The following is a 24,007-nucleotide window of genomic DNA, read 5'->3' as shown; positions in this document are numbered from 1 at the left end:
AGGTAAAATTCATAATACGGTTCTTTATACGCAAGTATAAATTTTGGGCTTCCAGAAAGCATTTACATACATTTTTACATGCATATCAATCACTTCCATGATTTCAATGGGACTACTTGTATTATTAAGTTAAACATATTCATTGGCAATTGCAGATCAGAGCCAGACTGATATCATCCAGTCACTACAACAGGTTCTTCTTCCAACATATTTTTCTCCTAAGTACAAAGGCCTAATTATTAAGAGGTTATTAATTTTATCATCATTGTGTCATACTAAAACAAATCTTACATCAAGATTATTTACAAAGGACTCTCCATCTAGGACCTTGGTGACTTCACCTTAGTGCTGCAATCTGGAATTATAAGCAGGACATCTATCCGTCCATACCTGCCTTCTTCGCTGTTCTATCTTCTTCCATTCTGCTTAGATGAAACTCATCTTAATGAGTTCACTGTTGTGTTTTTATAGCCAGTAGCCCAAGAATGTCATACAGTTTGTTAGGAGACCAAGTATAACCTATTATTAGAAAAATAACAATTACCAATTTGGTAGCAAATTTCTGTAGAACTTAAAATACTCATGAAGAACATAAAATCATCATGAACAATCATAATACTATTACCTCACCTGGTCAGTGGACAAACAATGGCCATGAGTTCCATGGTCATCTGTAAAGTCCACATACAGGTAGAATAGTTCCATTTACTATGTATTATTTCAGACACAAAACAACTCAGAGAGGAATTAACATTTTATTTATTTTTACACGTGTATCAAGTTTTGCAAGCGTTCTTAGATCACAGAGGTTTCAAACAGTATATATTATTTATCTGAACAATATATCATATGAACCAGGAGACAATGGATCTTGTGGGGCTTTCAAAGTGTAAATTTGTTTATACCATGAACTCCATAAATGACAGCATTTGTTAAGAAAGTGGAGTACAATTTGGTGTGCTTTACCTCTTCACTCATTCTATTAAATCATTTTTTTCCCTCCCAAGGTACACATGCTGTGGCATAAGGAGCAAACTGTTGACAGATGGCATTAAAGCACCACAGTCCCATAATTGAGTATTATATTCATATATCCCCGCCAGTTTGGAATCTAATTGCCAGTGAGACAATACTGTGATATTGCCACTTCCAATACGATCATATTTTGCTGAAGTTACACTTGCATCCACTAGTAAATTCTGCTCTCCCAGAGCAAAATATTTTCTCCATTCCATTTTGGAAACTGGGCTATAAATCAACATGTAGTAGTTCAGCTCTGAATGAGAACTTTCATCTCCTTCCCAAAGAACTCCCACAGACCTATTGCCAGTGCCTGTATGAAAATGTTAGAGGTTTTTTTGTTCATTTAGTTGAAGCACTTGTTTTAGACTTCTCTTATTAAAATGCAAAATGGCACAACTGACACTGGAAGTGTTGTTTTTAAAAGCCAGCTGAACCAACAGTAAAATTAGCAAGCTTTTCCACAAATTGAGAAGACTTCACCAGTTAAAGCACCTACTTCTGTTTCAACTGATAACATACACCATAAGCTGAAGTCAAGCAATTGGGACTCTAACATTCGTTCTGCGTGTGACTGTTTTTAACTGGAGATATACATACATAAAAGGTAAAAACCTCACTCCACAGATAATGGAGACTATGACCAGCTGTTACAGCTGTTACTACAGGTGGCATTGATTTCATTTTTTCAGCACAGTCATCCTAGAAATCCTCAAAATTTCCTGGAAAGTCATGGACTGATGTTGTAAACCTTCATAAAAAAGTTACTACCATGAAATTTTACTCACATTAATTTCACTGATAAACTAAACCATTAAGAGATTACAGCAATAGACACTCTTTAAGTTCATCTAAATGTGCCTGTAATTATATGTGTTTTTATTACTGATCTGATCTCTTCTCTCTAGTGACAGCAATAGGACCCAAGGGAACAGCTTTAAGCTGCAACGGGGGAAGTTCAGGCTACGTATCAGGAAAAAGGTTGTTCACCAAAAGGGTGGATGGACACTGGAACAGGCTCCCCAAGGAAGTGGTCATGGCACCAAGCCTGCCAGAGTTCAACAAACATTTGGACAATGCCCTGAGGCACATAATCTGATTTATTTTTGAGGGTGGGGCGGTCCTTTGGGGACCCAGGAGTTGGCCTTGATAATCCTTGGGGTTCCCTTCCAAGCCAGATACTCTATCATTCTATTATCCAGATGTGTGTATGTATACTAACATTCAAACCTACTACATATATTCATTATGTATGCACACAAGCACATAAACAAGTATAGATGTATAAAATATTTTTTTTTAACCTACCGGTCACCTTACAACTGAACTGCACTTGTTATTTTAAGGAAAACAGTATTATCATTTAAGCCATATGGGTCAGAAAGCAGAGAAAACAAAGGACAAGTGCTGGAGAAATATTACAGTCTGTCGTAGAAGTGGTCAAGTAATGGTGGACTATTATTGAACAAATCTACATACATTTTGATTTGCCAGCCTGTTCAAACACCTGCTAACAACGAAGATTTACTGAATACTTTAGACCTGCATTAATAAGCTTCATCAACACAGCTTTTCCAGAATGAACAAGTTATGATTGACTGGGTATTGTTTTTTATTTGGGGTCTCAAATAGATAATGTGAAAAGGACAATGTTTTCTCTGGCCATAGACTGATGAAAGTAATAGATTCCAGTTGGTCACTGAAGGACTGATATAAAATAGATCTGATAAGAGTAAAAGATTAAGCCAGTTCCAGTTTTATATAATCTTTTAGAAGATCAAAAAGAGGACAAATACATTTGGACAAACCCATTGGACTAGGTACGCAACAAGCAAATCTGTGGAGGTATCTCCAAATCTTGGTGCCACCTCACAGCCTGCAATCTTGACTCATCAAAACGCAGATTCACTCACACCCTGGGTCTGCAACCTTATCCTCAGACATCACAGAAGCTTGATCTCAACAGCCCATGAAATAGGACCTGGCGTGCAGCGTTCGTGGGCGCTCAGATCCAGAGATGAGTGGAGAGCATCTTGGAGGAGCTGCAGAGGCTGATAAGCAAAGAGCAGAGCACACCAAGCTAACGGTCCTTTTGAGACTAGGGCAGCCCAGGATACCCAAAACCTGGCTAGGAGTTGTTCAGCTGAGTCCAATCCTGACAATGATGATTTGAAGAGTCAGAGAAAAGGGAAATAGATGTCCAAGGTGACCAAAGACCTTGTACCTGAATGCTGCTGAACGCAGTGACAGATATGCCTTCGAAACATGACATATTTGCTCAGAAGACGTATTGCTGGATTCAGCTTTTTCCCATAGGGAAGGTCAGAGCAAAATTAAAGCAAAAACTAATGACAGTTCAAAAGACAGAGGAAGCTTCAGAATGTCAAATACAAAGTGATGGAGCAGGAAGGCCAACTGAGGGTGGCTTAGTCAAGTCCACAAAAACTGAATAATAGACTACCTGAATACCTGTGAATACCCAGATTTTTTTCTGCTGCATTCTCAGTGCATGGCAAAATGCATACACAGAAAGCATACATAAAAACTGGAGAAAGAAGGTGGCATTCCTAACACAAGTTCAAAAAGAATAAGAAATTCAGGAATGAAAAAAGTCTAAAACTGGGTTAAGACAATGTCCCTCCCACGTTTTTCCACATACATCATACCAAAAAAAAAAAACACATTTAAGACATGTTTAATATGTACTGCAGTAGAATGTCACGTTCTCAAGTTCCATTCAGTGGTGAACCATGGTCTTGCAAACTTAGGTTCTGCTGATTCACCACTGTGCTGGAGCTGTCAAGTCATATTTGCTTCATGATGTATTAAAGCAATAAAAAACATCTCTGTCAAGAATGCTAGTGTCAGAGAAGGAAGTCTGACTACCTACTCTAAAACTGGTCTGTTAAAAGTTTACCACAGGACAAGATGTCTAAGCAGTATTTAACAGGTGGCTTTCACATTTGAGCACTTTACATAGATTGGCGTAGTTAAACAGCCCTTCTCACATTTCATGTGGGTTTAAAACAGCACTTCATTCTATTCATTTGACCAAGTATGAAATCCCATCTGTGTTTTTGAATTTGTTATGGTGTAAATAAAACAGCATAATTTACCTATGTTACAAACTACAAAAGCTTATTAACCAGATTAACCATTCTTCACTGATTTATGTATTACATGTATACCACAACATATTACAAGATTTTATAGAATTACATGTATTCAAATCAGTCATATTTTCATGCATATTTTGTGCTCCTTATTCCACTACTTCAGTTAAGTCAATCGCTTCTCACAAACAGGTTACAATTCTTCTGCAGGATACAAAATAATAAAGGAAAACACTTTGGGTGCTGAGTTTCATTATCCTGAATGAAGCACCAGCCACATGGGAAAACAAGGAACAAAGATATATCTCAGCTGATAGATATAGAGGCTTTTAGTTTCATATTCAGATGTTAACCTATCAGAACAGGAAAAAGGAATAGCTCTGTAGTCCAATCTGAGTCTGTAGTAGAAATAAGAAAGGTACAGAATTCAGATTTGTACTATTGCCTGTGTGAGGAGATGCAAAGGTGGGATCAGGACTTTGAGAGTTTGTTAGCTCCTTGTGGTAGTTTAACCCCAGCAGAGCAGCTAAGCCCCAGGCAGTCCCACACTCCCTTTGAATCAGAAGGGTAGAAGTGAGAAAACTCGTGGGTGGTTATGAAGACAGTTCAATAGGTAAAGCAAAAGCTGCATGTGCAAGCAAGACAAAATCAGGAATTCATTCAGCACTTCCCACCAGCAGCCAGGTGTTCAGCTACTCCAATGAAACAGAGCTTCATCACACACAACAGTTACTTGGGAGGACAGACAATTCTGAACACCTCTCCCTTTTTCCCATCTTTTATTGCTAAGCACAACACCACAACAACATGTGGGATGGAATATGCCTTTGGCCAGTTGGCGGTCACCTGTCCTGGATATGTCCCCTGCCAGCTTCTGGGCACCCCTCAGCCTCCTCACCGATTGGGCAGAGCAAGGGGAAAAAATAAAATAAAACTTGTCACTCTGCAAACACTGCTCATTAACTAATGAAACACAGGCATGTTATCAACACTGTTTTAGTCACAAATCCAAAACACAGCACCATATGAGCTACTATGAGAAAGGTTAATGCTCTCCCCACCAAAACCAATAAATGTGTCATGTCATTTCTCCAGTCTTTTATACACACATCAGGTTCACTAAAACTTCATTTTTTTCTTGCCCAACTGATCAGGACTGCCTATAAACAAGACTGTCAGTAAAAAAGCCAAAACACTTGCTCCCTTCTAATCTCTCCTTTTAAGAGCATAAGGAAGAGTGCAACTATCAGATAACATCCAGCCATGGAGAAGAGTAAGTTGCAAGGCTAAGGGCAAGTAAGTCTTACCCATCACCTAGATAAACTAGCCACTTGCCTGACCTTGCAGAACAAGATAAAAAATCATAAACTAACAAAGTCCACAGCTAGAAGAGCATAAGTTTAGAGTTATCCAGATTAGAACCATAAAAAAAAGGAAAACAGTTACACTAACTTCACATAATCACTACCCAAAGTGGTAGCAATGCAAACCATTATTGATTTTCTACTCTTCCTTCAGATAATTTAGGAGGGTAGCTGCATTACTAACGTATAGTGCCATCCTGCTACCTTTATCTTCCCCCACACACTTTATAGCTACAAATAGTCCAGTCTTGATTTGTATTGCCTCATATTGAACAAAACATTCTGAAAGCAGCATAGGAAATTTGACATTAGTGTTATAAAATGCAATTTGTATTAAAGTACATGTTTAAAGAGTGAACTAACCATACATCTGAAACTGTGGATTTCAGAAGCTTCAGCTCAACCATACGCTTAAAGGTCTGTATTTTTCAAATGAAGGAGAAACACAAAATGACATGGAGGATTAAGACTGACTACACACCAGACAAAAAACTGCACTGATGAAAATAACAGCATCCATGTAGGCACTGGCCTACAATTAAACAACAGTCACTATAGAAAGTGGGTTGCCTAATCATTTCAGTAAAAAAAAAAAAAGTTCAATCAAGGAGCCTTTCTAGAGGTTCTCCTTCCCATATGGGTTTTTGACAATTCATTTCTTGCACTGACTACAGGCAAGTTTTAGACGACTTCTTACTGAGCACAAATCTGCAACAGCTTAGTTTATAGTTCTTAGCATGTGCAAGGAAATATAGTTAATTCGTTGTATTTTGACCATCTACGATTTAGAATGACAACAATCAGGCACCAATTTTCTGCCAGATTTAGGTACAAATTCACATAAAATCAAAACCTCAGAAGAGGACTTGTCTTCTAATTTGTGTTATCCCACTTTCTGTGAAACAGCATTCTTGATTTTAAATGTTTTCATTCCCTAACCCATGCTAAAATAAACCACAATAATCCATTAAAATATATCAAGTTATTCTGCTGGTGGTTCATTAATAAACTGGTCTTAAATTCTTGCAGTCCTGTCCCTCCCTGTCACCACTTACCTTCTTGAACAGTTTATTACTAAGTCCTTTAGCGGATCACAGTGCTTAACTGAATCAGATTCACATGAAGAGATACAGTATTTAAAGACATCTCTTGAGTAGATACAACCATAACTGACCTAGATCTTGTCTCCTCCTAATACCAGCTAGTTCTGTCATCTTCCCTCAGAAAGGGGTTAAGACAATTTATCTTGGTAATAAAGTGTACCTTCTGTCTCACAATTTCATTTATTTCCAGCCTGAAGTAAATTTATTTAAACATTAATAAAATGCTATTAACTGCAGCGTTCTTATTCTGAGAATAGAAAAATAGATACTTAGCTTGACTAGTTAATTTTCATTATAATTTTCCTCTGGCTCAGGTAAAGTGATGCGAAGACAAACCCATTTAACTTGGAAAAATGACAGAACTGAAATGGTGAAGAGACCTGAAGGAAAAGCTTCACATTAGTGAAGTGAACATTGTAGTTTTGATTAATATATTTCTGGACTGGTCACAATTTTAATATGGACAGATGTCCCTTCAACATATACTATCATGCTACAGCAGAGGTCAACACATCAAGAAAAGAAACTTTCAAAATGTTATATCACTTCTCTTAAGAGTAAGGTAGAATGCACATTCCATGGTCATCTAACTGGCAACAAAGATGTTTCAAGTTGAAAAAAAAGTAATCAGAACAACACATCTTCGTAATAAAATACTGCCCTTTATTTCAGAAATCATGATTGTTTTGCTAAGTGACAGACTATTGTAATGAAACCACAGCCACATGCATAGAGCAACGCGGATTCATTTCATCATTATTGAGAGAACTGAGACACGAAGAAGAGGAAAACTGAACTTCAATTGTGGAGTCCAGCAGAATGCTATTGTGGCATCAGGCAAAAGCTATGGTAAATATGAGAAACGTGTTAGCTAAAGCAGAAATGGAAAAGATCTTAGTTTTCTTTCATACCTACAACTTCCCCTTAATTCATAGAATCATAGAATATCCTGAGATGGAAGGGAACCACAAGGATCATTGAGTCCAACTCTTGGTACCACACAGGTCTACCCAAAAATTCAGACCATGAATATGGTCTCGGGATACTCCAGCAACGTATCCAAATAGTTGATGTCCAATAGTCCCTGTAAGTTAAAGAATTGACAGAGTGTACTGAACCTCAGCTAGCCAGGCCAGAAGACTTGAATCGAATCTTCTAACATCTTCAATGAAGGCATCACCTACAGGATCTTCACCATAGACCCTTTGACTCAGCATCACCTTACTATTACATTATTGCCCAAACATAATCAACTCAGTGCCAGCCCCATTGAATGGGTAAATATCATAACACATTTTTTAAGGAAAAAGCAGAGTTGCTTCATGATTATAAGCTTAAAATTCTGGATATACCTATCACATGCAGAAGCAGAATTCATTTCTATTGTGACTTGTTAAAGATAAGGCAGTCTTTGGGCAGAACTATAAATTTAATGTCTATCATATGGTTCTCCCCTTCCTCTACTCCAAGGCATCCTTTTTAAAAGGCATCAGGCTGTATTTCTGCCACCTTGGCATAAACTCACCAGAAAGAAAAACTTTTGATCAAGTTTGCTACTTCTGTGAATGAGTGCAGCTCCTCTTGGCAGTATTCTTACCTGAATGCTCAAGAAGAGTGAATGGAGGCAAGTCATATTTTGCACGTGGACATCATGGCACACTTCTAGTAGTGGATGATTTCACTCAAATACATTCAATACAAAACAGAAATTCCTTCTAAGAAATGCATGTGTAGAAGTGAGAGAATGTGGGATCCTGAGTGCTAGCATATACATTACTGAAGACTGGAAACATCAGGAATGTACCACTTAAGTCTGCACTCTTTTGCTGATTACTAAAAGAAAGTTTTGAAACTGACAGAGTCCTCTTACACACTTATCTATATGAGATGTTCCCACAAAGTAACAGGTAACTGGCAGCCTGGAAACAGATTTCAGGTGAATAAATTTCTGATCCTGTTTCTCCTCATGAAGTCAGTGGCAAGGCTTCCACTGACATTAGTGAAGCCGAATGAGATCCCATCTCTTGTGAACTGGTTTGTTATGGAGTTCACCATGGCCCTGGCTTTTACATCAAGTAACATCAATGAGTTTGGACATGATTTCACAAGTAGTTCATGTTGCACATGACTGTCACAATGCTGTTTGGATATTACAACAAGCAACACCTAGACACTGGCGTAACCATTTCACAGTATGTGGGAAGTATTGTAATGATCCCATTTTCAAGCAGGTTCATTCTTTGTTAGCAAGTGCCTTCTTGTTAAGGGAAAGGCTGATACAACAAACAGCCAGGTTACCATCAGTGGGTGTCACCAAAGACTCTGTAGCAGCAAGAAATGAATGCAGATGAAGAGAGATGAGCAAATAATAAGAGAATCAGGTAGTCCTGCAGCCACTACACAAGCTCCTACAGTTTTATCTTAGCATTAATTGTCATTCAATTCCCTACAGCATTCTAAAACCTAGATGATCAGATAATAAGAGGTTGAGTGGTATGCATAACATCAAGCTGATTAAATTTGTTTACTGATAATTCTTTCAGGTTCCCTTGAATATCATGTAATTTTCAAGTTTTATTTCAAACAGGTTTTATGTAATGTATTATTGACAACATCCTCATGGACCATTTCTACAATGTCATTCAGGATAATTATTTCACAACAGATTTTCAGAGTCCCTGATTCCTGTTGGGATTCACTTCTGCATAAATTACAGAGCAGAATATTTAATCAGTGTCCCCATTACAACCCTATGGCTTATTTTTAGGAATAAGGAATGAGAGAATAGATAGATTTCAAGAGGGGTGAGGGGAAGGAACAGTGTATTTGTACAATTGCAGCATGAGCATTTTCCTCAGCTATATTTTCTAAAGCACAGCAGAGCAAGATAACTGTCCTGCAGCATCTTTGTCTTTTTTTTTTTTTGAAATAAACATAGGCATTAATCTTTTGACTGCATTAAATATTAATGTTAACAAACCACATAATGTGGAGTTAAAAGCTATTAACATTTAAACCACATTCTCCCTACGTTTGTTCCCAAAAAAGGAGTTAGCCCCTCTTTAATAATGCCAAAGCAATAATAAATCCAAGGATTATGACTATGGGAAGTGGTCAGGCTTTTTATATATACATACAGATGGAGACTGGACAATGCCTCATCTCATAATGCTGAGAAATCTTTACGCTTCAAAATATTCATGTACATTTCCTGAAGTAACCTGTTCTATAGCCTCAGAGTCAGAGCTAGGTACTGTGCTTACTGTTTATAAAAGATAATTAATCAGGCAAACCAATACAGTCCTGGGATTTGGCAATATATCAAGAGTAAAAAAAAAAAAAAAACAACAACAAAAAACACCATATGAATTCATTTCTCTAATAGATTGCAAGTTGCCCACTAACAATGTTTAAAAGAATGTTAAAGCAGAAACTCAGCCTGATCAGTTGCAATCTGTTTCCCTGAATAAGACTAAGTGACGCGTTCACCTTACTGTGTGTGTGAGAATCCACTTATTTTAGCAGCAGTTTTAGACCACCAGAACACACTAAGCAGTAGAAGAAAGGCACTATGTGGCAGTAGCCAGTGTCACAGCTGTATTTTAAGCCTGTGGCAGAGGAGCAAAAAGGCATTGTTAATGACTCTGCAGGGGAGAGGGCTCCAAGTACCACAAGGAACTCAAAATCAAGTACCAGCTTGAAGAGGGGGTTGTGATTCTAACCAGACAGGATCCATCAAAGAAATCCCAGCTAGCACTGGAAGACACAACAGGCAGCACAGGCAAGGCTGCATCCCACTGTTCAAGCTCACTTTGCACCCAAACTTCACCCGTAACTACGATTAGCAGGGAACAACTACTTTCTGCAGTTAAGGCTTAAACTTCCAAGAGCACTTCAGGAGTCAACAGGAGCTGAACACTGGAGCATCTTGGTGACCTTTCTCAACTAAGCATTCAGACAGTGCGACCTCTGGGGACTCAGCATGATACCATATTGTTGTGTGGTATGTCCAACTCCTTGAAAGGTCCCTTGTGATATCCACTGAAGAGATCAAGTCGTGCATTTCCCAAATATATTATTTGTGAGATGTACGTCAAGAGCACAAGGTCCACAGACAAAACGAACACTGCATCCTTCTTAGCTTTCCCAGCCAGTACAGCTAATGAATGTTCAACACTTTCCAGAATACCAGTACTGTATAGTGAAGACTAAGACCTGACCAGCTGCAATGATTGAGTCTGCTTGTGAATAGTCATGCATATATAGAAGTTGCTGACTGATAACGCGTCATGCCGCTGAAAACCACAAAGTCCAATCATCCCATAGACTTCATTTCATGTGTTTATGGTCCTTCCACAGAACACGTTTCTCTTACCTAACATGATTTCTCCTGAGCCACCAGCACCATGAGGCTAGCTTGGCGAAGGCTCGCCCTAGCGTGCAGCCTACAGCACAACAAGTTGTGTTCCACACTCTAGACCCTTATTGCACCATTTTCAGGGGAAGACAGATATAAACTAACAGCATCTGCATACTCAAGTTCCTACAGAAGAAAACATAGCATTCAAAAGTAGCCCTATCATTTCTATTTTGACTTTATATGCAATACAGCCATATTCAAAGTCAGCGTAACCTCCCAGCATCTAACCCAAGACAGCAATTATTTTTTTAAAAGAGGCATTATACAGGGCCTTGTGGTAGAAGTTGGTACGTACAAGGAAGGTTTTCTGTGTTTTGCTTTATATTGGACCTCTTGAAGTGATCCCACTGCAATATATTCATTTCTTCACTTTATGCAGATCCATAGAAGCAAATCCAAGCCATTTATTGCGTGAAACATACAGTTAAGTTGTCCTTTACCAAAAGAGTTCAAGAAGCTCATTCTTTCTGATGCTTCTTTCTTTTTCTCTTTTTTTGTTTTAATTTTATTTTATTTTTTAAATAACAAGTCACCTAGACAATTAGGGAAAACAGAGGCAACTAGACCTATGATATAGCAAGGACCTGGGAAATATCACCAATAGCAGCAGCCATGTGTCTATCTAGCATAGTAGCTCTTAACAGAGCTTACTGAATTAACCCACCCCTAAGCCTATGGGTATGAACAGAAACAGATCCAGCTTGAGAAAGAAGTGCTAACGAGGAAGCTCACCTCCCCTCTCGTCCACCACTAGTCTGGGACCAAAGCATATTGCTTTACGCAATCCAGTTGGAAAAGATCAAGGCCATTGCTTGACTAATTTAATATTTGAAAATCTCATTAAAAAGCCCTTAAAAATACATTTGAACAAGATAATGGTATAGATACTGCTTGGAAGAATCCAATCAAATACTTTTCCCCATGTGCCCACTCTTAAATTACTTGGATAGACATGAAACACTGGAAACCGTTAGCTATCACAATGCACACCAACAGCTGTATCATACTCTCCATCCATGCACTATGCAGAACAGTGGAGAAAGCTGGGCAGAGCTGCCACAGGTTTCCCTCCCACAACTTGCACCAGCCCTGCAAGGGAGAGCCAGGGGACAGAGAGCCTCAAGAGCCAGCTCATGCAGCTCCTTCTCCCTCCCAGCACAGCAGAAGATGCAGCAGCAAAAGCAGCACAATAATACAGTAATGTGGCTCCAGGCATTGATACGCTCCTCCTCTGCCACCCCAAGAGCAGCCTACAGCTGAAAGACACCAGATAGGATGGGTCTGAGGCACAGTGAAGGGGTCCCACATATTATTGAATTCTGGGGCAACTCTGGTCAAAATCAAAACGTGTACTGAAGTTGTTGTTACGTCCCCTATCACAACGCATCCAGGGCTTTTCATCCTGGGAGAGCAGCTGTGTGCACACTGCTACAACTCAGGAGGGCTGTGCTGCCATCACCATCAGGCTTGTCATATATCAAATTTTATAAATATATATACTTTTTTTTTTACATGAACTTAAACAGATTTAATGCTGGTGCATAAAAAGGAATTATCACTTTAAAACCACTGCCTGACAAGCCAGCTCTTTGACATGCAGAAGACCATGCTGGGGTCTGTTAACATGTGATAAAGCTCACAAGGAACAAAGGTCACGAACAAAATGAATGTGAAGTAAACACCGACGGACAAAAAGCAGTGATTAATCTTCATGGGCTCTTCCCAAAGAGGTGAGGCTTGGTAAATCATGGTCTTGTGACAACTGGGACTGGCTTGTCTGTGTGTTTCCTATGTATCATTAGCAAGGATTAAAGCTCATTATTCCATGTTTTCCCTACCCCAGTGACTAGGGCAACGTTTGCCAAAAGCAATGCCAGCCAGCTCATCCCGCATTTTAATCAGCAGAGAATAGCATCTCCCACTACAACATTTAACAGGAGGAGAGAAAGATCAAATCAAAGACTTTCAGAAGACAGAGACACCAGAGTAGTTCAGGAAAAGTACAGCTGCAGGTCGACGAGCTCTCTGTGAAATGGTCGGGCACCTTGCAGCATGTGAAGTGGCTCAGCAGCAGAGAACACCAGCAGCACTGGGGTGGCAAAGACAGCACTGCTTCACAGTGGCCTCCAAGCTTGTTTATAAGAGTGAATATTTCAATTACATTACAGGAATTTAAATCTAACAGTTTTATATGAATATACGCAGGTCACTGAAGGACCAAAGACAACCAAGCACATAATTTTGCAATTTTATCCCAAAAAGGACCACAATCTGATGTTGAGAAAACAAAGCATCACAATAATCCCAGAGGTCTAATCAATCTGCTTAAAACCTCATCTGTCTGAAATCTCATCACTCTTCTTGATATAGACACAGATTTGAAATAAACCTGATCTTGCTTTATTCTCCCAGTGCTGTGAAAAAAATTTAAATCTACCTTCCCAGCTGAGCATATGCACTGTTCTAGGTGTTCTCTACAGCAACCAGGAGAAACATCTTGTCTGTGTGATGTGCATTTTGTAGTCAATGGTATTAACCCCTTAAGCAATAGCACTTAGCACCACTATGTTGTGTCATTATGTATTTAGGCACGTCGGGTCAAGGCTTCAGTTTCTGTATGCAACAAATTACAAACAACTACCTAAAGCGCTGATCCAAAGCTTAATTAAGCCCTTGGAGTACTGCTATTTCAGTTAAAAGCTTCCTATTGTCTTTGTCCTTAACTCCTACCAGAGTTAAGTCACTCTGGGTACAGGCAATGAGAGGGTTCCCATCCCATGGCCCCAGCCAGGGGCAGCCGTGGCATCAGGCACCTCCCTGGGGATGGGGACAGGCTCTCACCAGCGGGACATGGGCTGGACACAGCCACGGCTGCAACAGTGCTGGAAGCTGGGGAGCAAGGGTGAGAGCCTCAGCTTCCAGCTGCCCCCAAACCAAGGGGCAGGAAGCCCTCCCTGAGGTTTCCGTGCACTATATGTGTGGGTGTGTGTATATATATATATATATCCAAAAATGTAAAAGTGACTCAGTTTGAGTCACAACAAAAAAACAACACCAGATGATCAAGAACTGTGACAATGAATGACAGGCATTACTATTTATGAAGGAGAAGATCATGGAAGGTAACTCTTATTAGACTGCCCCAGAAAAGAACGCCATGCAACAGCCTCTACTTATCCAATCTGTGTCCTGAAGGCCACAGTTTGAATAGAGGCAGACATCAAAAAAAAAAAAAGCTAAAAACAAGAACAAAAATAACTATTTTTTCCCACATGCACACATCCATTAGATGTTTCTTAAATGCGTTTTATAAATCTCCACCAAGTTCCATTATTCTCCGTGGGGATATAGCAGCAATATATCATAGAAGATAATTAGAAGGCACTGCACACAAAAAAAACAGTATGCAGGCTTCAATAACCAGACAGAGAAGGTGAAAGAAAGAATTAGTGTTAACAATTTAGAAATAACATGAGACAAAACAAGGTTGCATTCTCCCACAAATTAGTTCATGATGTACCACACAAGGTTGTGGGTTTTTTCCTTAGGAGTACGTACCTGTGTAGCAACTTATATACTATACTATTTAAAACCAGATAATGGAGATAATTGAAATGGATGTTACTCTTTCTGTCAGATACGCAAATCCAAAGGGCAATTTCTACTTCGATTCTTGGTTTATTTAGGATGTATTATACATGTATAAGCAGCAGGTTCTCTGACATACCATTTTCAAAAGCACCTGTATGATACATGACCCTATTCAAACCTTTTTTATGTTAAGACTTGGACAACCTTAATAATGGCATTTTAACAGTTGCATATGTGACCTCACACTGGCATGATTTCCAGTTAAATCCCAGCCCTTTATTCCAGGCTGTGCTCCAGTGCAGCTCACACGAAGGGGCCAGAGCCCAGCCAGCCCCCAGTCACTGGAGGGCTCTGCCCTACACCTAGCGGGACCATGGCTGGTGGCCAGCAGCCCTTGCAGCCCCCCCCACAGCAGCCTTAATGACCACAACCCACAGGGACTGAGGTTGCCCAAGGGGCAGGCAGCTCCCCCAGGAGCCGGCAGCTCCCCCAGGAGCCGACATTTGGGGTTCGGGAGGGATGCACAGCCTAGGAGGCAGGGCAGGGCTTGCTGGGCAGGAGGAGAACTCGCCTTCTGCTGCCATGCTCTCAGTTGACATGGAGCTATCTGCTGAAAGCCATATTTACCTTTTTACTCTCATTTTTGCTCCACATCAATTGACAAACAGAAGAATTGGGACTAGAGGATTGGACAGGGATAATTCACATGTCAGCCAGATAAAAGCAATTCAGCAGGTTTTGGCCTTTCAGTGTCATCCCTGTCAGGGGGAATATGATAGATAAATCCAATAATGTGAGATAACAGCAAGGAAGCTGGCTTTCCAACTCACAGCCAGTGACAACAATGAAAAGCCAGCGTGAACACCAGGCCAAGGCTCCTCTAGGGCAGGAAGCCTTACTGCAGGTCTTCATCCCCAAGCATCTATGCTCCCCAGATACACGTTCATATAACATATTTATTTATTCATTTGCTTGTCCTGACTGAGTTTTTCCACACAAAACCCTGGAAATAATTTATCTTGCCACACTCCCCTGAGACATGTTTTTCCACCAGATTTTTGTACTTGCCTTTTTTTTTTTTTTTTTAAAAATACACATGAATTCCAGTGGGTTTTACATGAACAGGTCCACAGTTAATAACATAGGAAAAAGGCAGAAGTTGATTACAAGAACAATCTTAAAGCAGAGAGAAAAGGATCTAAATTAAAATGTTGAATCAGGTACCAGCTGTTTCTGTGGCTCTCCACAAGCCACAACATCCTTCTGCCCCGCTCCCTATCAGCAAGACCATTAGCTGAATAAATGATAGTTAAAAAACCATTAACAAGAGTCAGATTTACTAGGCTTGATCAATTAGGTTCTCCTGGTGTTGCAGGATCCTAGCTCCCAGCCTTAAGGATGAGGCTCCTTTTCTTGAGCATATGAAGTCATTTATTATCATTGTCCCCCTTCTCAAATCTTTTCCCAATAGCTACTTCACTGGAGAAGTTTGGGGATGACAGGGGGAATAGGTTATACTTTCTGATATTCAGAACAATGCTTGCTTTCCTTTTTAAAAAAAATAAAAATTAATTTTACCTCACTTTTCCTTTCTTGATCTCTAACTCAAAACATGGAACAAAAAGCAAAATGGATCCTGCTAGCTGGGTTTTGTGCTGCTGACTGGGTTCTTTCTCCCAGGGTTCAGGCCAAGGCTGCAGTGGTACTGCCGGCTGTAACCATTCAAGCTCAACAGCCCAGTGGGACTAATTACTGCATTTACAGTAAAACATGCAAGGAAATGTATCTCCCTATCTCCATATAGCCAAGTTTACTGAAGGATAACCTACTACATTACACAGATTAATACTCCAGTGAGTAAATTAATCCTCAGAATTTCACTCACTATTTGTGGCTTATAAATTTTAATTGGCTCTGAGCTGCCACATGAATTTATGTGAATGTATACTGATGAAGTAGAAGGGATCAGAAATTATTCTATCAACACTCAGAGCCCAGAGATAAGATAACAGGATATGTTGGGACCGATTTATAAACATTTATATATGTTTGCAAAGCAGGACTCCAGCTTGTTTTAGAGTTGCACCATCACAGATTACATACAATTCCACTGAGGAAGAAAGAAGCAGCATTAGATGAGATGAAAAGGCACTGTCAGAATGCAAAATATTCCTATTTTGCCAAAAGCCAGATCCAAAGCTGAAGCATAAGCACTGCTCTTGCTACTTTTGACCGCACTGTTATTGATCACAGTCAATCGATACTACTGGTACAGCAATCAGAACAGCTTCCTGATATGCCGACACAATGGTACACCATGCAAGCTGCTATTTCCACAACCATTAACTATGGCACCAAGGTTTCACAGGTATTAAAGTGCCTAAAGATATAGGTAGAAGTTTCTGGCAAGTTATACACCTTCCTCAAGTTCTGTCATTGGTACGCAATTTTCTTTTTATCTAAAGCTGTTTACAAAGATCCAGTTCACTGGTTTAATCTTCCCCCAGTGGCAATCAGAGTAGAATCAGTTCACTGAAATATTACAAAGATGGTCTGAGATATTTACCACCATTTGTTTGTTAGTACTGAAACAGAGTAGTGATTTGGATGTCAGTAACAGCAAGTGTTCTACTGCCCATGACTATGGGGGCACCTGTAGCACATTAACCTTCTTCATGAAATACAGTAGCAGTTAGCAAGGTGGAGAATCAGAAAACTGACACACCCTAGGATAACTGTCAAGGCTTCTTAAACCTGGTAACATGAAGAGCCAAGTTCATCTCCTTTCTGCCACTCAAATAAAAATACCTTCCTGAAAGGCAAGAGGTAAAATTGCTGTTTAAGGAGCGCCTCCCTTCCTTGCCTTCAGGCATTTCTTCATTTAAACACCTGTGGCATACTAAAATAATGCTGACACCACATTAATTAAATAAGTTTGCTTTGAATATAAACAATATGGACTAGCGAGAGGTTGCTTTTTCCCCATATTTATTTCCATAAAGCTTTTCATCCTACATCAGTCTTAAGGTTTCCACAGAAATTTCTAAGATGCTTCACAATAGGTGTTTTAGAAATTCCATCCAGCAACATCAGCAGTAATGCTGCTCTACAGAACAAAAGGGGCCCTAAGTTTAAGATAGCTCCTTGCCCTTTCCATTTTAGAGGCGGATCTCTAAATCATCCCAAGAAGTACTTCCAGAGCAGAGTATCTGAGCCATTGCATCTCAGAATGCCTTTCATAATGTGATTTCAAGCTCTGTGAACAGAGTCCTGTATTCAATATAGCATCTAGCCATAACTTTAAACCCTAGATGATAGCCACCTGAAAGATAAAACCAACACTTATCTTTGGAAGCCTTTAATACCCAGTTACTTAATTAAAGGGGGCTTAAAAGACAGCACAAGTTTCCTTTGAGACAAACTTCTTATAATTGCAAATACAAGTATCTTGTAGCAAACCTCAGGAATGCCTTAGAGTCCCCAATACTCATAGAAGCACACTAATGGATACACCCAGTAATTTCACAATCACATATACATTAAAGTATACAGCCCTGTAAACCTTCCTTTTATGCTCTGCAGCTGTGCATTGTGTCACTAAATTACAAAAAACATTTAAAAAATAAAAAACAAATACCATAGAAGATACAACTTAAAAAATATAAAGCTACACAACCTCTTACTTGTTAAATATATTATGCAGTTTCTAAGCACATAGGAAGAAATTCTGTTTCCATCTTCCAGTTTTAGTTTTAAGGGTAGCTTGAAATATTCATAATCAACTATAGAACACCTATGTTAAAAAGCCACTTTTTGACTCAAAAGGTAAGGTTTCACTTCACTAATAAGTGAAGGCAATCAAAAGAAATACCTTCTTTTTCCAGATACTTCTTCCTAATATATTTTGTTCACCCACTCAACACCATTTATTTTGCTCTTATATTCTCCTGCTGCTTCTTTCTGGCATACGAAAAATTAAATTTAGAAGTAAATGAAACTTTTTTACTTTAAAAGCAAAGAAAAAGTTTAAGTTCCAGTTAGACATTATTTCACTCATATTTAACTTCTGTCTCTTTCTTCTATGTATCCCCATTTACTGAATAAAATTACTGAGGCTCTATCAGTCTTAAACAGAGAATCCATACTTTTCCTACCTTGATCTAAGTTCAATGAGTCTTGAATTTGTTCTCCTTGAATTCTAGGTGAAGCTGGTAATCCCTAGAAACTCCAGGCGTACTTGAGTTAAGCAGTCATTCTTCTACCTTCTCATCCAGAGAAAACAAGCCCTTGAATGTTGAACCATTCCCTTCCACTCCTCTTTCATTATGACTTCTTAAGTCTAAGCAACACAGCCCTCAGAGTGGAAATACTGGCAGTAGCCAAAAACAAAACAAAACAAAAAACCCCACTTGTGTTATGGGTGACTGTGTTACACCACAGACCTGCTGCCGGGTACACAGAAAATGAGTATCAGCTAGGCATTATACCATCAGTAGCTACAAGTGGGGTTAGACAGGAACCTCCATGATGTTAGGGCTAACAGCAATCAATCTGTAACACTGTTCAGCCTATTAGGAGTCTTTTGCTAAATTGTCTTTTTTTACTTTTATTTTTTAACAGAATAGGAGAAAAAAAGTATGATTGGTTTTGTTTTTCTGCTTCTTAGGAAAAGTTTGAGTTACTTTATTTATACATAGAAGCGTTAGCTCTAATTTCTTCCATTCATGCTGTATTTATATGTTTTGATATCGGCTCTTCATTGAAACATCTCAGCACTTTCTATTTGCTTAATAAGTAATATAACTAACATCTGTTATGCATTTGTTCTTCTATTCCCTGTGGGGAGAGAAAAGCATGTAGTAGAGCATTTTGTAATCCCTGGTATCTTATCTATTCTACTATGTTGTTTTCTGCTTTAGTGTTGCGTGCTAGGTATCAACTGGAAATCAAATGATGTCCCTTTATTTTACTTTTCTAATACTATCCAGATTGCCCTAGACAAAAGGGATTTAGACTTCTCCGGCTAGGAGTTTTGTAGGACAAGAACATCACCTTTCCAGGAAGCTTTATTGCTTTGTCAATCTTTAGGAAAGCATACACCAAAATTAGCCTGCTCTTTCTGCCTCAGAAAGCACTGGGCCAAAACAAAAAAAAAATAAAACACAAAGTTCTTCAGACTAGTCTTGGCTAGAGACATCACACAGTTTGACCTAGCGCATTACATGTGGGCCAACAAACTAATTACATAGTAAATATTAAAAGACCTACTCGTTCATTAGACTAATTGAGCTAATGCTGTCCAGACAATAAAATATGATGAGTGAAAGCTATGTGCAAACAAAGCAGCTGTAATGACTTCCTGATAAATACTTCCAAGCTGAATAAGGCTAAAGGATATTACTCAAGGGTAGCAGAAAGATTTCCTCTGCACAGCAGCAATAATCTATATATCCACACACAATTTAAATATCCGATTGAGATATGCAGCATTCTATGTTTACTACAGATGCAGAGGTAATGTTGCAGCTAAGTCTCTATTAGAAACCAGCATCCCTGAATTCACAAATAGAAGCTTATCAGTTTCAAAATCAGCAGGTTATGGCTGGTCTTCAGAATGACACTGTACCAGATTTCAAGGGAAATGGACAAAAGGTTCTTGAACTAAAGGGTTGGCACGAATGAGAAAGAAGTAGCCATTAGAATTCAGAGTCTAATTGCTACCTTCCCAGCAAAGCATGATCCAAATAAAAGGGAGAAAATTGAGCTTCTAGGTCTTACACGCCTCGATCAATGTACTCCTGTTTTTAAAAGCTCAGATTTTAAATAGATATGAAATCAGTTTATTAGCTCTGAGCTGAGTTGTTTGTTGAAGACCAAATCTTGCTTTTTTTAGAACCCTTTGTGTCATTGAAAAATAAAGTGCTAAAGCTTCATTCACCCTGTCAGAAAGCCCCACTGCTGACAGTAGGTCTTGACAATAGCTGTAAATGAACAGGTTCTGAGTACTGTCTTGTTCCCTAAACTGATTTTGTTCTTCAATGGGATAGCACAGCACAGAACAGAGGGGGAATGCCCACTTTATCTCCCCTTTTTTCTGCTATAACCATGAGAGCTCAGGAATCATTTGACCTTTTCTTTGGCATTCAAACAGCAGGAACACAGGAGTGTGCTTTTGTGCATCTCTATGTGCATGAGCATATTACAATACAATGAGTACACAAACCAAAAGCCTGACAAAAGCCTTCTGGAAGAGTAAAGTAAGCTAGGAAGAGGGAATTTTATGCATAAGAATGAGAAAGGGTGAAGAAGAATACATAAAAAAGGGTGGGAGGGGAGACAAAGGTCTAAGGACAAAGCAGTGATTCTGGAGCCAGTTTAGAGAAACAGGAAGGTTCACCAAAACAGAAACTGTTTGCTCCACCACCCCTCTTTATCCTATTCAAAAGAATGCAGTTTCCAACTTTACAGAGTCCTCCTAGTCCTGTACATGGAGACTATGTGACTGCCATATTAAAATTTTTTTCAACTCCCTCAAATGAGTATTAAGAACCCATGTTCTGCCTGGAATAACTTAAATGGAATCCATACATCACAGTACTTCTTCCTCCGCATAGTTAGAGAAAATATTTATACCAAGGTCTTCAAGCATCTCAATGATTATTAAAAACTTTGGGCTGAAGAAAAACAATTCTGAGAATTATTTCCAAGGGGACTGTCCTAAAGCTGTGCCATTCTTACGGTGCTGGTTGCTTGTACTCTTCCACCCATGTGAGTTATGAGACATGCACCCAAGTGATAGAAATCCCATCACTTACCCTTATCTAAGAGATATCCTCTAATTTGATATGAAAGTGTAAAAACGTTTTGAGAAATAGATCTCGGCAGAATTTACTGCAGATGCCCTTCAAGCCTCTGCCAGTGGAATCATTTATCAAATATGTGAGAACATGTCAGAGTGAGGATTTCTGAGCCTTGTCCTAAATTGCATTTTATATATGGATTAATGAATAAAGTAATAAATCAAGAAAGACTGCTGTGCTCCGATTATTCTCAGTTTCTTATACACAACTTCTTTTAATGTCCTACCTGCAAGGCAATGGGGGGAAGCAAAAGCGAGGGCATAGTACAGAAAAAGACAGGACTGGAGAGAATCAGATTTCCTCTTTATAGCTATTCTATCCATTGCTGCTTGCTCCTTTTTTGGTTGTAGTCCTGTTCTGCCTAAAAGCTGGGTTGAAAACAGAATTGTTCTCTCCCTGAAAACACCTACGTGAGCTCTGGGAATGTGTTTCTTCATGCATAATGCAGTAACTGGCCATCTTCTCGAAAGATGTGCATCGTATCTACAACGAAGTGCAGAAATACATCCCAGACTTACGCGTTACTGTACCTCATATTACTCCAAAAAAGTCAAATGAAGCCTTACTACTAACTTCAGTAGTTAGGTATCATCCTAAAGGTCTCTTCTATAAAGGACAAGAGCACTGATTTAACTGTCTAATTAACCTAAAACGACTTGTTAGAAGATGAACTGAAACCAAGTGAGAACATCTACGTGAAGAAATTAGTTCAAATAATTTAACAAATATTTTAATCATGTGAATTTGCCATACATGCAAAACCAGAATGCCATAGCAATGCATTAACTTTCACAGCCTACGCTAAGATAACTACTAGCAGGAAGCAAGCAAGCAGAGTTCACGAGTCTTTTCTAAGACTTATAAAGCAAATCTTTCTTCTGTAGCTTGTGGAAGCTGTCTATGTTTATTTTCTTTTAGGCTTTATAACGTCTTTGGGAAGGACTGTAAACGATGTAGAGACATATCTGGCTCCCAGAGTAGAGGACTGTATGACCTGTAGTCACAAGTGCTCTGACAACGTTTGCTGTTGTGTTGCTGGAAAATCCCCCATGTCCATCCCGAAGCTTTTATTTTCTCCTTATCCCTCATTTGCATTCTCCCTTTAATCCAAACAACAACATGAGTTCAGCATTTTGACAGGTTGTCATCAGTATCGTTTCTATCCTGAGGGCTAGATCCAGGATGTACAATTGTTCTCCACAGGCTGTTTCATCTCTCCTATAGAGCATTCAGGAGGGTGCAAAAATATTTCAATGTTTTAACATGCACACGACTATAGAAAAGGAGGATAGCACATTTTAGCATTCAAAAGGGTGGATGCCAGATTAATACAACAAACCTGGAAGAAGCCGGATAGATAGCCAGAAAGAGATGACATAAGATGCAGGAGAATGGATTTTAAATTGGTGCTGAAACAAGCCACGTTAACACTGATGTCATGAATTCATAGAGTGTTTGCAAACCCCAACAAGTGTTTGTTTTCTCCTCAGGGCAGTTTGTGTTTGTTATATCTGACAAGAGGAAAGGTGAAGAAGAAAGCACTAGTATGTTTTAAAGCATGATAAACAAAAAGTGTTCTATATTTATTTTTGTGTGTGTGTGTTTGGAGAAGAGTTTGCTCTCTGTGATTTAAACAGATTCTAACTGGTCAAGGGTGGAAGTCCTTCAAAAGGAGGGACAAAGGGAAACAAAACCATAGGTATGGTCTAAAGCCTGAATGCTGAACTTAACTAGCGATTTGCCCATGTCCCATCACATAATGCATTACCTGGCACTTCCAACACACTAAAAAAGTAACTCAAGCAGTCTGTGGATTGTCCAGAGTATATTTATCCTATAGCTAAGAGGTGGCGATTATCTGCAAATACAGCACAAATACATATATTTGCTTGCAGTGCAGTTTGACTCCAAAAACATCCCAACATTTTGTTTTCTCCTGTTACCCCTCTGCACACAGATGGTTTAGAAACCTGTGGCTGATGGCAACCATGGAGGGGTCCCAGTAATGACAAACAGCAAAGGACGGTTCATTTTCCCTTGTTGTCTGGGATGGCTCCATAGAAATAATAAATACTAAAATCAGAAAGAATTGTTTCACTGCAGTGAGCAGACAAACTCACTGAATATACATGACTATACACAGAGGATCACATAAGAAATAGATATAACACAGAGCTCCATTTTGTATATAAAATAATCTCACTGAGTCTTCCTCAATCATATAACATTTTTAAAAGAAAAATAATTTTCTGATGTATTACAAGATTTTTGAGATCAAAACTGAGTTGTAAAATATAACCAGTACTTCAGCGTAGAACTGCCTCTCACTGCTTACTGTACAGTAGCCAGAACATTTCCCACTGACATACAAGAGGAAATTCAAGTTCAGTTCATTCCAGAAGTTCACACTTCAGAAAGGTGCTGCTATTTTTAGCTTCTTTTTTTTTTTTTTTCCCATGTATGTAGGTATTTCTTTTTCTAATTGGAGATATCTAACAAATGTTCTAAAAGAGACAGATAAATGGTGAATTTTTAA

At 39.0% G+C, this 24,007-nt stretch overlaps 1 long non-coding RNA gene across 1 annotated transcript in view; it reads right to left on the bottom strand.

Moving 5' to 3' along the window:
* LOC121073408 overlaps nt 1-19,105 on the bottom strand; it is a 35,676-nt gene extending 16,571 nt beyond the window's left edge. The window contains exons 1-2 of the long non-coding RNA XR_005821694.1: nt 18,766-19,105; nt 5,861-5,916 (exon numbers count right to left, since the gene is read on the bottom strand). This is a non-coding gene — a long non-coding RNA (uncharacterized LOC121073408). The remainder of the gene's footprint in view (nt 1-5,860; nt 5,917-18,765) is intronic.
* Nucleotides 19,106-24,007: the final 4,902 nt, after the last annotated feature.

This window comes from Cygnus olor, chromosome 7 (assembly GCF_009769625.2).
Source record: "Cygnus olor isolate bCygOlo1 chromosome 7, bCygOlo1.pri.v2, whole genome shotgun sequence".
Taxonomy (NCBI): Eukaryota; Metazoa; Chordata; class Aves; order Anseriformes; family Anatidae; genus Cygnus; species Cygnus olor.
This window is presented reverse-complemented; position numbering and strand designations above follow the sequence as displayed.